At 59.1% G+C, this 16,056-nt stretch overlaps 2 non-coding genes across 2 annotated transcripts; both read right to left on the bottom strand.

Annotated features, from left to right (window-relative positions):
* Nucleotides 1-4,446: 4,446 nt before the first annotated feature.
* LOC131871703 (5S ribosomal RNA) lies at nt 4,447-4,565 on the bottom strand. The gene has a single exon (XR_009369914.1). It is a non-coding gene; the product is annotated as a 5S ribosomal RNA (ribosomal RNA).
* Nucleotides 4,566-7,597: 3,032 nt separating this feature from the next.
* On the bottom strand, nt 7,598-7,716 carry LOC131871702 (5S ribosomal RNA). Its single transcript, XR_009369913.1, has one exon. It is a non-coding gene; the product is annotated as a 5S ribosomal RNA (ribosomal RNA).
* Between the last annotated feature and the right edge of the window lie 8,340 nt (nt 7,717-16,056).

Below are 16,056 nucleotides of genomic sequence, written 5' to 3'. Positions count from 1 at the left end.
TTGCCCAAGCGTCCAGTGGGGTTTCTGGTGCGCTCCGAAGTGGGGTTATTGGAGCGCATCAAAGGTGCGCAATGCTGGTGCGAACCCGGGAGCGCTCCGATGTGTGCTCCAAGGTGCGGCGTGCACGAAGTCCGAGCCCGGTTTGCCCCGGGTGCGCACCTCGCGTGCACCTTCGCCGGGGTGAGCACCTTGGTGTGCAGACCTTGGTTGGGTTGCGCGCCCTGGTGCGCACCAAGGAGCGCTCTGAAGTGTGCTCCAAGGTGCGGCGTGCACGAAGTCGGAGCCCGGTTTGCCCCGGGTGTGCACCTCGGGTGCGCACCTCGCGTGCACCTTCGCTGCGGTGGGCACCTTGGCTGGGTTGCGCGCCTTGGTGGGCACCATGCAGTGCACGAAGTCGGAGCCCGGATTGCCCCGGGCGCGCACCTCCGCCAGGGTGGGCACCTTGGTGCGCACAACTTGCCTGGGCTGCGCACCAGGAAGGGCTCAAGATGGCACCCGCGTTCCGTTTTTTTCACTATCTTTCAGAACGGAAATTTTAAAATCTCGTTTTTTTTTGCCTTTTCTGGAAATTAGTGAAGGCAGCGCATCAAAGGTGCGCAACGCTGGTGCGAACCTGGGAGCGCTCCGATGTGTGCTCCAAGGTGCGGCGTGCACGAAGTCGGACCCCGGTTTGCCCCGGGTGCGCACCTCGCGTGCACCTTGGTGCGCACACCTTGGCTGGGTTGCGCGCCCTGGTGGGCACCATGGTGCGCACCAAGGAGCGCTCCGAAGTGTGCTCCAAGGTGCGGCGTGCACGAAGTCGGAGCCCGGTTTGCCCCGGGTGCGCACCTCGCGTGCACCTTCGCCGCGGTGGGCACCATGGCGTGCACGAAGTCGGAGCCCGGTTTGCCCCGGGTGCGCACCTCGCGTGCACCTTCGCCGGGGTGGGCACCTTGGTGTGCAGACCTTGGCTGGGTTGCGCGCCCTGGTGGGCACCATGGTGCGCACCAAGGAGCGCTCCGAAGTGTGCTCCAAGGTGCGGCCTGCACGAAGTCGGAGCCCGGTTTGCCCCGGGTGTGCACCTCGGGTGGGCACCTTGGTGCGCATGCCTTGCCTGGGCTGCGCACCAGGGCGGGCTCAAGATGGCACCCGCGTTCCTTTTTTTTCACTATCTTTCAAAACGGAAATTTTAAAATCTCATTTTTTTTTGCCTTTTTCTGGAAATTAGTGAAGGCAGCGCATCAAAGGTGCGCACCTCGCTGCCCACCACGGTGCGCAACGCCGGTGGGCACCCGGGAGTGCTTCGAAGTGTGCTCCAAGGTGCTGCGTGCACGTTGTCGGAGCCCGGTTTGCCCCGGGTGCGCACCTCGCGTGCACCTTCGTCGGGGTGGGCACCTTGGCTGGGTTTGCCCCGGCTGCGCTCCGAAGCGGGGTTATTGGAGCGCCGCCTCTTTTTTTGTCGGAGCGTTTGGTGGGGTTTCTCGCATTGGCTCTTCCGAGGCCCGGTTGCCACCCTGGCGCGCACGAAGTCGGAAGTAGGGTTAATTGCCCGGGTGCGCACCTTTGCCAGGGTGGGCACCTTACCTGGGCTGCGCACCAGGGCGGGCTCAAGATGGCACGCGCGTTCCGTTTTTTTCACTATCTTTCAAAACGGAAATTTTAAAATCTCCTTTTTTTTTTGCCTTTTCTGGAAATTAGTGAAGGCAGCGCATCAAAGGTGCGCACCTCGCTGCCCACCTTGGTGTGCTCTGAGGTGCGCACCCGGGAGCGCTACGAAGTGTGCTCCAAGGTGCGGCGTGCACGTTGTCGGAGCCCGGTTTGCCCCGGGTGCGCACCTCGCCTGCACCTTGGCCGGGGTGGGCACCTTGGCTGGGTTTGCCCAGGGTGCGCTCCGAAGCGGGGTTACTGGAGCGCCCCCTCTTTTTTTGTCAGAGCGTTTGGTGGGGTTTCTCGCATTGGCTCTTCCCAGGCCCGGTTGTTGGGTGCGCTCCCACCCTGGCGCGCGCGAAGTTGGAAGTTGGGTTAATTGCCCGGGCGCGCACCTTCGCCAGGGTGGGCACCTTGGTGCGCACACCTTGGCTGGGCTGCGCACCAGGGCGGGCTCAAGATGGCACCAGCATTCCCTTTTTCTCACTATCTTTCAAAACGGAAATTTTAAAATCTCGTTTTTTTTTTGCCTTTTATGGAAATTAGTGAAGGCATCGCATCAAAGGTGCGCACCTCGCTGCCCACCTTGGTGTGCTCCGAGGTGCCCACCACGGTGCGCAACGCCGGTGCGAACCCGGGAGCGCCCCGATGTGTGCTCCAAGGTGCGGCGTGCACGAAGTCGGACCCCGGTTTGCCCCGGGTGCGCACCTCGCGTGCACCTTGGTGCGCACACCTTGGCTGGGTTGCGCGGCCTGGTGGGCACCATGGTGCGCACCAAGGAGCGCTCCGAAGTGTGCTCCAAGGTGCGGCGTGCACGAAGTCGGAGCCCGGTTTGCCCCGGGTACGCACCTCGCGTGCACCTTCGCCGGGGTGGGCACCTCGGCTGGGTTGCGCGCCCTGGTGCGCACCAAGGAGCGCTCCGAAGTGTGCTCCAAGGTGCGGCGTGCACGAAGTCGGAGCCCGGTTTGCCCCGGGTGCGCACCTTCGCCGCGGTGCGCACCATGGCGTGCACGAAGTCGGAGCCCGGTTTGCCCCGGGTGCGCACCTCGCGTGCACCTTCGGCGGGGTTGCGCGCCCTGGTGGGCACCATGGTGCGCACCAAGGAGCGCTCCGAAGTGTGCTCCAAGGTGCGGCGTGCACGAAGTCGGAGCCCGGTTTGCCCCGGGTGCGCACCTCGCGTGCACCTTCGGCGGGGTTGCGCGCCCTGGTGGGCACCATGGTGCGCACCAAGGAGCGCTCCGAAGTGTGCTCCAAGGTGCGGCGTGCACGAAGTCGGAGCCCGGTTTGCCCCGGGTGCGCACCTCGCGTGCACCTTCGCCGCGGTGGGCACCATGGCGTGCACGAAGTCGGAGCCCGGTTTGCCCCGGGTGCGCACCTCGCGTGCACCTTCGCCGGGGTGGGCACCTCGGCTGGGTTGCGCGCCCTGGTGCGCACCAAGGAGCGCTCCGAAGTGTGCTCCAAGGTGCGGCGTGCACGAAGTCGGAGCCCGGTTTGCCCCGGGTGCGCACCTCGCGTGCACCTTCGCCAGGGTGGGCACCTCGGTGCGCACACCTTCTCAATGTTTTCTTGCCTTTTCTGGAAATTGGTGAAGGCAGCGCATCAAAGGTGCGCACCTCGGTGTGCTCCGAGGTGCGAACCCGAGAGCGCTCCGAGGTGCCCACGAAGTCGAAAGTCGGGTTAATTGCATTGTTTTCCCCGGGTGCGCTCCGAGGTGCGCAACATCGGCGCGCACCAAGGAGGGCTCCGAAGTGTGCTCCAAGGTGCGCACGATGGCGTGCACCTCTGGTGCGCACGATGGCGTGCACCTCTGGTGCGCACGATGGCGTGCACCTCTGGTGCGCACGATTCGGAGCTCGGTTTGACCGGGGTGCGCACACCTTGGCTGGGTTGCGCACCTTTTGTGCGCTCCAAGGTGCGCACGAAGTCGGAGCTCGGTTTGCCCCGGGTGCGCACCTTCGCCAGGGTGCGCACCTTGATGCGCACGCCTTGGCTGGGCTGCGCACCTTGGTGGGCGCCATGGTGCGCACCTTTCGTGCGCTCCAAGGTGCGCACGAAGTCGGAGCTCGGTTTGCCCCGGGTGCGCACCTTGGTGGGCGCCATGGTGCACTCCGAGGTGCCCAAGATTGGTGCGCACCAAGGAGCGCTCCGAAGTGCGCTCCAAGGTGCGCGCGAAGTCGAAAGTTGGGTTAATTGTCCGGTTTGCCTCGGGTGCGCACCTTGCGTGCACCTTCGCCAGGGTGGGCGCCTTGGTGCGCACACCTTGGCTGGGCTGCGCACACCTTGGCACCCGCGTTTCCTTCATTTTAAATTTTTTTTTTTTACAATCTCTCAAGTGGGAAATTCTATAATCTCAACTTTTTTTGCCTTTTCAGGAAACTTTTGAATGGAGCGCATCATTGGTGCGCTCCGAAGTGTGCTCCAAAGCTCTCTCCAGCTGCGTGCACCTGCCCCGGCCGCGCACCCGGCCCCGCCCAGCTTCGCTCACCTGTCCCGGGCGTCTGGTGCGGAACCTTAGAGTAAGAAACATCACCGTGCACCTTGGCCAACGTGCGCGACTCGACCGAGCGCGCACTGGCCGAGGTGCACACCGATTTCACCTGGGTGCGCGCGCAGCACCTCGGGCGCACCGGGGTGCGCGCACAACGCCCGGGTTGCACCGTGGCCTGTGTGCTCGGGGTGCCTCGGGTGCGCGCTCGGTGTCGCCCCCGCGCGCGCGGTAGTGCGGGCAGCGCACCCCGGCCCGGCCCGGCCCCGACGAGAACGCAAACGGGCAAAAGGTTTATTCAAATAGCATTGCGACGCCCGGCGAAAAACTAAAAAAGGGTGCAACACCGGGACTTCCCGGGAGGTCACCCATCCCAGTACTACTCCGGCCCAAGCGCGCTTAACTGCGGAGTTCTGATGGGATCCGGTGCACTAACGCTGGTATGATCGCACCCGTTATGAGCTTGTCGCAGTGTGTACTTAGCAAACCGCGACCCACGTGCGAATCCACCCCGGCCACCCACCCCCGTCGAGGTGCACACCCTCCCTCGCGAAGTGCGCCCCGTTCGCCAAGTGTGAGCCCTGCCCGGGTGCGCGCACCTTGCTAGGGCGTCGGGTGTGCACCCGGCCCGGCCTACGTGCGTGCACCTGGAGGGGGCGTCGTGTGCGTGCAGTGTCCCGTCTGCAACGCGGTGCCCACACACCACCTCGGGCGCAACGACCTGCGCTCACATGTGGGCCGAGTGCACCTTGGTGCATGTTCGGGGCGCCTCGGGTGCACGCTCGATCTTGCCCCGGTGCACCAAGGCGCTCGGTTTGCCCCGGGTGCGCACTTGGTGCAAGGTGGGCACCCAAAATAGGGATCAAGCACCAAAACACAAGTTTCGGGATGCAAAATGGGACCCAAGGACCACAAATGCGTTCCAAGACCCATGATGGGTCCACGAGAACAAAAATGTGTTCCGAGACTTAATAAACAAATATTGGGTTTTAGGAGAAGAAACATGCTCTGATGCCCAAAACGAGAATCGACCCCGAAAAGGCCACAGGCCAAAAGTGGGATGCGAGACAAAAAAAAATGGGACCCGAGGACCAAAATTGGGTTCCCAGGTCGAAGACAGGGCAACCGGACAAGAAACGACCTCTAAGGCTCGAAATGAGTCCCGACGACTAAAACTTGACAAGAAGCACCCATCAGGCACCCAACTCGACACCCATGGGATGCCGACCCACCCGGGCTTCCACCTAGCACACCTTGGCACCCACCCACCCTCGCACCCAACCTCGCACCCAACCTCGCACCCACCCACCCACCCACCCTCGCACAAAAGTGCCCTCCAAAAGTGCGCACCTTTGGAGCGCAGAAAAGTGCCCTCCAAAAAGTGCCCTCCAAAAGTGCGCACCTTTGGAGCGCAGAAAAGTGCCCTCCAAAAAGTGCCCTCCAAAAGTGCGCACCTTTGGAGCGCAGAAAAGTGCCCTCCAAAAAGTGCCCTCCAAAAGTGCGCACCTTTGGAGCGCAGAAAAGTGCCCTCCAAAAAGTGCCCTCCAAAAGTGCGCACCTTTGGAGCGCAGAAAAGTGCCCTCCAAAAAGTGCCCTCCAAAAGTGCGCACCTTTGGAGCGCAGAAAAGTGCCCTCCAAAAAGTGCCCTCCAAAAGTGCGCACCTTTGGAGCGCAGAAAAGTGCCCTCCAAAAAGTGCCCTCCAAAAGTGCGCACCTTTGGAGCGCAGAAAAGTGCCCTCCAAAAAGTGCCCTCCAAAAGTGCGCACCTTTGGAGCGCAGAAAAGTGCCCTCCAAAAAGTGCCCTCCAAAAGTGCGCACCTTTGGAGCGCAGAAAAGTGCCCTCCAAAAGTGCGCACCTTTGGAGCGCACAAAAGTGCCCTCCAAAAGTGCGCACTTTTGGTGCGCACCAAGGCGCTGGTTCGGTCGTTGCAGGCGAGTTCGGAAGTTGGGGTCGATGTCCTGAGCGGAGGTGCAAACTACACAGGTGTCGGAATCGGACAAATAGCTTATATAGGGGAGGTGTATGCTTCGATGGGTCGACTCCCCAGGTTGAGCGCACCGCGCCAACCTCAAAGACCCTACGGTATGGATGAAGTCGGAAGTTGGGTCCGATGACCGATTCGATTAGTAGGTATGCTCATGAGGTCGGAATTTGGGTCCGATGACCTGCCATGTGCAGGAAGGCGAATGTTGGCACTGTGCGTTGCAAGGTGCACACCAAGGCGCTGGTGCGGTCTTTTTAGTCGAGTTCGGAAGTTGGGGTCGATGTCCTGATCGGAGGTGCAAGCTACACAGGTGTGGGAATCGGACAAATAGCTTATATAGGGGAGGTGTATGCTTCGTTGGGTCGACTCCCCGGGTTGAGCGCACCGCGCCAACCTCAAAGACCCTACGGTATGGATGAAGTCGGAAGTTGGGTCCGATGACCGATTCGATATGTAGGCATACTCGCGAGGTCGGAATTTGGGTCCGATGACCTGCCACGTGCAGGAAGGCGAATGTTGGCACTGTGCGTTGCAAGGTGCGCACCAAGGCGCTGGTTCGGTCGTTGGAGGCGAGTTCGGAAGTTGGGGTCGATGTCTTGATCGGAGGTGCAAACTACACAGGTGTGGGAATCGGACAAATAGCTTATATAGGGGAGGTGTATGCTTCGTTGGGTCGACTCCCCGGGTTGAGCGCACCGCGCCAACCTCAAAGACCCTACGGTATGGATGAAGTCGGAAGTTGGGTCCGATGACCGATTCGATATGTAGGCATACTCGCGAGGTCGGAATTTGGGTCCGATGACCTGCCATGTGCAGGAAGGCGAATGTTGGGACTGTGCGTCGCAAGGTGCGCACCAAGGCGCTGGTGCCGTCGTTGCAGTCGAGTTCGGAAGTTGGGGTCGATGTCCTGGTCAGAGGTGCAAACTACACAGGTGTGGGAATCGGACAAATAGCTTATATAGGGGAGGTGTATGCTTCGATGGGTCGACTCCCTGGGTTGAGCGCACCGCGCCAACCTCAAAGACCCTACAGTATGGATGAAGTCGGAAGTTGGGTCCGATGACCGATTCGATACGTAGGCATATTGGCGAGGTCTGAATTTGTGTCCGATGACCTGCCATGCGCAGGAAGGCGGAATTTGGGTCCGATGACCGAGTTGATGGCGTGCCATGCGCAGAAAGGCGGAATTTGGGTCCGATGACCGAGTTGATGTTGATGGCCCGCCATGCACAGGAAGGCGGAATTTGGGTCCGATGACCGATTTGAAGGCGTGCCATACGCAAAAAGGCGGAGTTTGGGTCCGATGACCGGGGTGCGCGCACAACGCCCGGGTTGCACCGTGGCCTGTGTGCTCGGGGTGCCTCGGGTGCGCGCTCGGTGTCGCCCCCGCGCGCGCGGTAGTGCGGGCAGCGCACCCCGGCCCGGCCCGGCCCCGACGAGAACGCAAACGGGCAAAAGGTTTATTCAAATAGCATTGCGACGCCCGGCGAAAAACTAAAAAAGGGTGCAACACCGGGACTTCCCGGGAGGTCACCCATCCCAGTACTACTCCGGCCCAAGCGCGCTTAACTGCGGAGTTCTGATGGGATCCGGTGCACTAACGCTGGTATGATCGCACCCGTTATGAGCTTGTCGCAGTGTGTACTTAGCAAACCGCGACCCACGTGCGAATCCACCCCGGCCACCCACCCCCGTCGAGGTGCACACCCTCCCTCGCGAAGTGCGCCCCGTTCGCCAAGTGTGAGCCCTGCCCGGGTGCGCGCACCTTGCTAGGGCGTCGGGTGTGCACCCGGCCCGGCCTACGTGCGTGCACCTGGAGGGGGCGTCGTGTGCGTGCAGTGTCCCGTCTGCAACGCGGTGCCCACACACCACCTCGGGCGCAACGACCTGCGCTCACATGTGGGCCGAGTGCACCTTGGTGCATGTTCGGGGCGCCTCGGGTGCACGCTCGATCTTGCCCCGGTGCACCAAGGCGCTCGGTTTGCCCCGGGTGCGCACTTGGTGCAAGGTGGGCACCCAAAATAGGGATCAAGCACCAAAACACAAGTTTCGGGATGCAAAATGGGACCCAAGGACCACAAATGCGTTCCAAGACCCATGATGGGTCCACGAGAACAAAAATGTGTTCCGAGACTTAATAAACAAATATTGGGTTTTAGGAGAAGAAACATGCTCTGATGCCCAAAACGAGAATCGACCCCGAAAAGGCCACAGGCCAAAAGTGGGATGCGAGACAAAAAAAAATGGGACCCGAGGACCAAAATTGGGTTCCCAGGTCGAAGACAGGGCAACCGGACAAGAAACGACCTCTAAGGCTCGAAATGAGTCCCGACGACTAAAACTTGACAAGAAGCACCCATCAGGCACCCAACTCGACACCCATGGGATGCCGACCCACCCGGGCTTCCACCTAGCACACCTTGGCACCCACCCACCCTCGCACCCAACCTCGCACCCAACTTAGCACCTTTGAACCCACATTGGCACTCACCCTGACCCTGGCACCTTGGAACCCACATTGGCACTCACCTTGACCCTGGCACCCACCTTTGCACTCACCTTGGGACCCACCCTGGCTCCCACCTCGGCACCCACCCAGACACCCACCTTGGTTCCTTGGCACCCACCTTGGATCCTTGGCACCCACCCCGACACCCACCTTGGCACGCAACTTGGCTACTTGCCACCCACCTTGGCTCCTTGACGCCCACCCCGACAACCACCCCGTGACCTACCCTGGCTAGGGTTGGTGCACACCCACCCTGGTGCCCACCTTGGCACCCACCCTATGACCCACCTTGGCACGCACCTTAGTACCCACCCCGTTACCCACCCTAGGACCCACCCCGTGACCCACCTTGGCCAGGGTGGGTGCACCCACCCTGGTGCCCACCTTGGCACCCACCCATCCTAGCACCCAGCCTGTGACCGGGCTTGGAACCCAACCTTGCACCCGCACCCGTCTTGGCCAGTGTGGGTGCGCACCCATCCTGGCACCCACGTTGTGACACACCCTTTAACCCACGCACCCTAGCACCCACGTTGGCACCCACCTTGGAACCCAACCTAGCAACTTGGCACCCACCCCGTGACCCACCTTGGCATCCACCATAGCAGTCGCCGACTTGGCACCCACCTCGGCACCCACCTTGACACTTGTGGACCCACCTTGCCACTCACCCTAGCATCGACCCATCCTAGCACCCACCCTGGCACCTTTGCACCCTAGCACTCACCCATCCTAGCACCTAACCTGTGACCCACCTTGACACTCACCCTCGCACCCACCTTGGAACCCAACCTAGCACCCACCCACCCTGACACCAACCCTAGCACCTACCCACCCTTGCACCCACCCTGTGACCCATCTTGGCACCCACCCATCCTACCACTCAACCTATCACCCACCTTCTCACCCACCTTGGCATCCACCTTAGCACCCACCCACACTGGCACCTTGGCACCCACCTCGGGCAAGGTGGGTGCACACCCACCCTGGCACCCAATTTAGAACCCACCGAGCATGTTACCCACCTTGGCACCCACATTGCAGCCCACCCTAGTACCCACCCTATGACCCACATTGGCATCCACACCCTAGCACCCAGGCACCTCGACACCCGCCTTGACACCCACCCTAGCACTGAACCTGTGACCCACCTTGGAACTCACCCTAGAACCCACCCACCCTGTGAACCACCTTGGCATCCACCTTAGCACCCACCCACCTTGGCACCCACTCTAGCACTCACCCATCCTAACACCCAACTTGTTACCCACCTTGGCACCCGCCCTCGCGTCCACCTTGAAACCCACCCTAGCACCCACCCACGCAGGAGCCCACCTTGGCACCCAACCTAACACCCACGCATCCTGGCACCCAACTTGTGACCCACCTTGGAACCCACCCTAGTACCCACCTTTGAACCCACTATATCACCAACCCACCTTGGCACCCACCCTATGACCCTCTTTGGAATCCACCCTAGCACGCACCCACCCTGGCACCCACCATGGAGCGCACCCTAGCACCCACCCACCTCGGCACGCACCTCAACACCCACCTTGGTGTGCGCACTGCGCCAACCTCTCAAAGACCCTATGTGGTGCGCTCCAAAGTGTACACCTTTGGTGCGCTCCAAGGTGCGCACCTTTGGTGCACACCGAGGTGCACACCAAAGTGTGCACCGAGGTGAGCACCAAAGTGCACTCCAGGGTGCACACCAAGGCGTGCACCTTTGGTGCGGTCAATGCAAACGAATTCGGAAGTTGGGGTCGATGTCCTAATCGCTGCTGCAGACTACACGTATGAGAATCGGACAAATAGCTTTATATAGGGGAGGTGTTGCGTTTGATGGGTCGACTCCCCTGGTTGTGTGCACTGCACCAACTTCAAAGACCCTGTCTTGTTTAAGAAGTCAAAAGTTGGGGTGGATGTCCTAATCATTGCTGCAGTCTACGCATGTATGAGAATCAGACAAATAGCTTATATAGGGGAGGTGTTGCATTCGGTGGGTTGACTCCCCTGGTTGTGCGCACTGCGCCAACCTCAAAGACCCCGCATAGCAGAAGAAGTCGGAAGTCGGATTTTGGTGAGCACCAAGGCGTGCACCTTTGGTGCGGTCAACGCAGACGAATTCAGAAGTTGGGGTGGATGTCCTAATCGTTGTTGCAGGCTACACATGTATGAGAATCAGACAAATAGCTTATATAGGGGAGGTGTTGGGTTTGATGGGTCAACTCCCTTGGTTGTGCGCATTACGCCAACCTCAAAGACCTTGTTTTCGTTAAGAAGTCAAAAGTTGGGGTCAATGTCCTAATGGCTCCTGCAGGCTACACATGTATGAGAATCGGACAAATAGCTTATATAGGGGAGGTGTTGGGTTTGATGGGTCGACTCCCCTGGTTGTGCGCATTACGTCAACCTCAAAGACCTTGTTTTCGTTAAGAAGTCAAAAGTTGGGGTCGATGTCCTAATTGCTCCTGTAGACTACACATGTATGAGAATCAGACAAATAGCTTATATAGGGGAGGTGTTGGGTTTGATGGGTTGACTCCCCTAGTTGTTCGCATTACACCAACCTCAAAGACCTTGTTTTCGTTTAGAAGCCGAAAGTTGGGGTCGATGTCCTAATTGCTCCTGCAGGCTACGCATGTATGAGAATCAGACAAATAGCTTATATAGGGGAGGTGTTGGGTTTGATGGGTCGACTCCCCTGGTTGTGCGCATTGCGCCAACCTCAAAGACCCTGCATTGCGGATGAAGTCGAAAGTCAGAGTTTGGTGTGCTACAAGGTGTGGTCGAAGGTGCTCACCTAGGTGTGCACCTTTGGAGCACAGGAAAAGTGCCCTCCAAAAGTGCGCACCTTTGGAGTGCACAAAAGTGCCCTCCAAAAGTGCGCACCTTTGGAGCGCAGAAAAGTGCCCTCCAAAAAGTGCCCTCCAAAAGTGCGCACCTTTGGAGCGCAGAAAAGTGCCCTCCAAAAAGTGCCCTCCAAAAGTGCGCACCTTTGGAGCGCAGAAAAGTGCCCTCCAAAAAGTGCCCTCCAAAAGTGCGCACCTTTGGAGCGCAGAAAAGTGCCCTCCAAAAAGTGCCCTCCAAAAGTGCGCACCTTTGGAGCGCAGAAAAGTGCCCTCCAAAAAGTGCCCTCCAAAAGTGCGCACCTTTGGAGCACAGAAAAGTGCCCTCCAAAAAGTGCCCTCCAAAAGTGCGCACCTTTGGAGCGCAGAAAAGTGCCCTCCAAAAAGTGCCCTCCAAAAGTGCGCACCTTTGGAGCGCAGAAAAGTGCCCTCCAAAAAGTGCCCTCCAAAAGTGCGCACCTTTGGAGCGCAGAAAAGTGCCCTCCAAAAAGTGCCCTCCAAAAGTGCGCACCTTTGGAGCGCAGAAAAGTGCCCTCCAAAAAGTGCCCTCCAAAAGTGCGCACCTTTGGAGCGCAGAAAAGTGCCCTCCAAAAGTGCGCACCTTTGGAGCGCACAAAAGTGCCCTCCAAAAGTGCGCACTTTTGGTGCGCACCAAGGCGCTGGTTCGGTCGTTGCAGGCGAGTTCGGAAGTTGGGGTCGATGTCCTGAGCGGAGGTGCAAACTACACAGGTGTCGGAATCGGACAAATAGCTTATATAGGGGAGGTGTATGCTTCGATGGGTCGACTCCCCAGGTTGAGCGCACCGCGCCAACCTCAAAGACCCTACGGTATGGATGAAGTCGGAAGTTGGGTCCGATGACCGATTCGATTAGTAGGTATGCTCATGAGGTCGGAATTTGGGTCCGATGACCTGCCATGTGCAGGAAGGCGAATGTTGGCACTGTGCGTTGCAAGGTGCACACCAAGGCGCTGGTGCGGTCTTTTTAGTCGAGTTCGGAAGTTGGGGTCGATGTCCTGATCGGAGGTGCAAGCTACACAGGTGTGGGAATCGGACAAATAGCTTATATAGGGGAGGTGTATGCTTCGTTGGGTCGACTCCCCGGGTTGAGCGCACCGCGCCAACCTCAAAGACCCTACGGTATGGATGAAGTCGGAAGTTGGGTCCGATGACCGATTCGATATGTAGGCATACTCGCGAGGTCGGAATTTGGGTCCGATGACCTGCCACGTGCAGGAAGGCGAATGTTGGCACTGTGCGTTGCAAGGTGCGCACCAAGGCGCTGGTTCGGTCGTTGGAGGCGAGTTCGGAAGTTGGGGTCGATGTCTTGATCGGAGGTGCAAACTACACAGGTGTGGGAATCGGACAAATAGCTTATATAGGGGAGGTGTATGCTTCGTTGGGTCGACTCCCCGGGTTGAGCGCACCGCGCCAACCTCAAAGACCCTACGGTATGGATGAAGTCGGAAGTTGGGTCCGATGACCGATTCGATATGTAGGCATACTCGCGAGGTCGGAATTTGGGTCCGATGACCTGCCATGTGCAGGAAGGCGAATGTTGGGACTGTGCGTCGCAAGGTGCGCACCAAGGCGCTGGTGCCGTCGTTGCAGTCGAGTTCGGAAGTTGGGGTCGATGTCCTGGTCAGAGGTGCAAACTACACAGGTGTGGGAATCGGACAAATAGCTTATATAGGGGAGGTGTATGCTTCGATGGGTCGACTCCCTGGGTTGAGCGCACCGCGCCAACCTCAAAGACCCTACAGTATGGATGAAGTCGGAAGTTGGGTCCGATGACCGATTCGATACGTAGGCATATTGGCGAGGTCTGAATTTGTGTCCGATGACCTGCCATGCGCAGGAAGGCGGAATTTGGGTCCGATGACCGAGTTGATGGCGTGCCATGCGCAGAAAGGCGGAATTTGGGTCCGATGACCGAGTTGATGTTGATGGCCCGCCATGCACAGGAAGGCGGAATTTGGGTCCGATGACCGATTTGAAGGCGTGCCATACGCAAAAAGGCGGAGTTTGGGTCCGATGACCGAGTTGATATTGATGGCCCGCCATGCGCAGGAAGGCGGAATTTGGGTCCGATGACCTGACATACGCATGGAGTCCGACTCGGGGGCCGATGTTCGATTCGATGACTTGCATTGTGGGTAAAGTCGGAAGTTGTGGTCTTTGACCCGATTCGATGACCAGACTTCGGCTGCTTGAGAATCGGACAAATAACTTATATAGGGGAGGTAGTGTTCTCGAGCATCCTCCCCCCGTGCCCATTTATGTCGATTGATGCTGGTGCTCGACTGGTTGGAGCGCTCGGATGCAAAAATCTTGCACCAGGATTTATCGATTGTGATGGACACGGCAAGTCTCCTGATTGCTATGCAGGAGCTCATCGTGAATCTCTATGCGGCCTTGGTATGGACTCGACCTGCGGAATGGTTCGGCAATGGTAGTCGCTCCAACACGTCCTTGCAATGGCCACAGAGGTGATTCGACTAGAGCTCCAGTCTAGCTTTTGGGTTGCTTGGCGGACTGGTATAGCCGCGATCGAGTTCCGGCCATGAACGTTTTAGATAGCTCTTGGGCTTTCTGGGACGGAAGTCGGAAGTTTGGGCTGTTGTCCGATTTGATGACCATTCTTCGGATGTGTGAGAATCGGACAAATAACTTATATAGGGGACTGTGTTGTCTCACGCAGCCCCCTCCGTGCCCCTCTATCTCGACCGATGTTGGTGCTTGAAAGGGTTGGGATCGCTCGGATTTATAAACGTGCACCACCATTTGTCGAGTGTGAGGGACGCGGCAGGTCTCCTAAATGCTATGCGGGCGCTCTCTGAGAATCTCTATCCGGCCTCGACACAGACTAGTCTTGCTGAATGGTTTGGCACTGGTAGTCGATCCAACACGTCGTTGTTGTGGCCGCCTAGGCGATTCGATTCGAGCCCCCGTCTAGCTTTTGGGTTGCTTGGCGGATTTTGCCCTATCCGCAAGTGAGCTCGGTCCCTAAACGTTCGAGAAACCCGATTGCTATGCGCCGACTCTCTTTCTTGCGAGCCTCCATCTAGCTTTTGGGTCTCTACGGAACGGAAGTCGGAATCTGGGACCGTTGTTTGATTCGACGAGGCAGACTACGGTTGTGCGAGAATCGGACAAATAACTTATATAGGGGAGGTGTTGACTGGAGCATTCTCCCCCGTGCCCCTCTAACTCGACCAATGCTGGCGCTCGAACGGTGGTAGCGCTCGGATTTTCATTGAGCGCCAGCATTGGTCGATTTAGAGGGGCATGCGAGATTCCCGAATGCTATGCGAGGGCTCTAACGGAAATGTCTATTGGTTTCGGTATGGATGCAATTGCGAGTGGTTCGGCAAAGGTAGTCGTTCCGATGCGTCCATGTCGTGGCCAAATCGATAATTCGATTTGAGCCCTCGTATAGCATTTGGGTCTCTCGATGTGATTCCGCATTCCAGTCCCTTTGGGCACTGCTTGAGCCGCATCCCAGGGGGTTCCCTTCCCAATAATCTGCCTCGCAACCCGATTGCTATGCGGTGAGGCTCCTCGGCCGCCTCGGAACTATCTGTGTATCAGACGCATCGCGGGATAAGGGGTTGGCAACGGTAGTCGCCCCAAGCGCGTCCGATGCTTGGACCATTCCGAGGCGGCCCTGAAGCCTCTTCCGTCTAGCCGTTGGGTCCTTCTCGCCGCATCCCTCGCCTCGCACCCCGATTGCTATGCGGTGAGGCTCCTCGGCCGCCTCGGAACTATCTGTGTATCGGACGCGTCGCGGGATAAGGGGTTGTCACTGGTAGTCGCCCCAAGCGCGTCCGATGCTTGGACCATTCCGAGGCGGCCCTGAAGCCTCTTCCGTCTAGCCGTTGGGTCCTTCTCGCCGCATCCCTCGCCTCGCACCCCGATTGCTATGCGGTGAGGCTCCTCGGCCGCCTCGGAACTATCTGTGTATCGGACGCGTCGCGGGATAAGGGGTTGTCATTGGTAGTCGCCCCAAGCGCGTCCGATGCTTGGACCATTCCGAGGCGGCCCTGAAGCCTCTTCCGTCTAGCCGTTGGGCCCTTCTCGCCGCATCCCTCGCCTCGCACCCCGATTGCTATGCGGTGAGGCTCCTCGGCCGCCTCGGAACTATCTGTGTATCGGACGCGTCGCGGGATAAGGGGTTGTCACTGGTAGTCGCCCCAAGCGCGTCCGATGCTTGGACCATTTCGAGGCGGCCCTGAAGCCTCTTCCGTCTAGCCGTTGGGTCCTTCTCGCCGCATCCCTCGCCTCGCACCCCGATTGCTATGCGGTGAGGCTCCTCGGCCGCCTCGGAACTATCTGTGTATCGGACGCGTCGCGGGATAAGGGGTTGTCACTGGTAGTCGCCCCAAGCGCGTTCGATGCTTGGACCATTCCGAGGCGGCCCTGAAGCCTCTTCCGTCTAGCCGTTGGGTCCTTCTCGCCGCATCCCTCGCCTCGCACCCCGATTGCTATGCGGTGAGGCTCCTCGGCCGCCTTGGAACTATCTGTGTATCGGACGCGTCGCGGGATAAGGGGTTGTCACTGGTAGTCGCCCCAAGCGCGTCCGATGCTTGGACCATTCCGA

This window comes from Cryptomeria japonica, unplaced genomic scaffold, assembly GCF_030272615.1.
Source record: "Cryptomeria japonica unplaced genomic scaffold, Sugi_1.0 HiC_scaffold_445, whole genome shotgun sequence".
Taxonomy (NCBI): Eukaryota; Viridiplantae; Streptophyta; class Pinopsida; order Cupressales; family Cupressaceae; genus Cryptomeria; species Cryptomeria japonica.
Note: the sequence above shows the minus strand (reverse complement) of the source record. Positions and strands in the feature narration are given on the sequence as shown.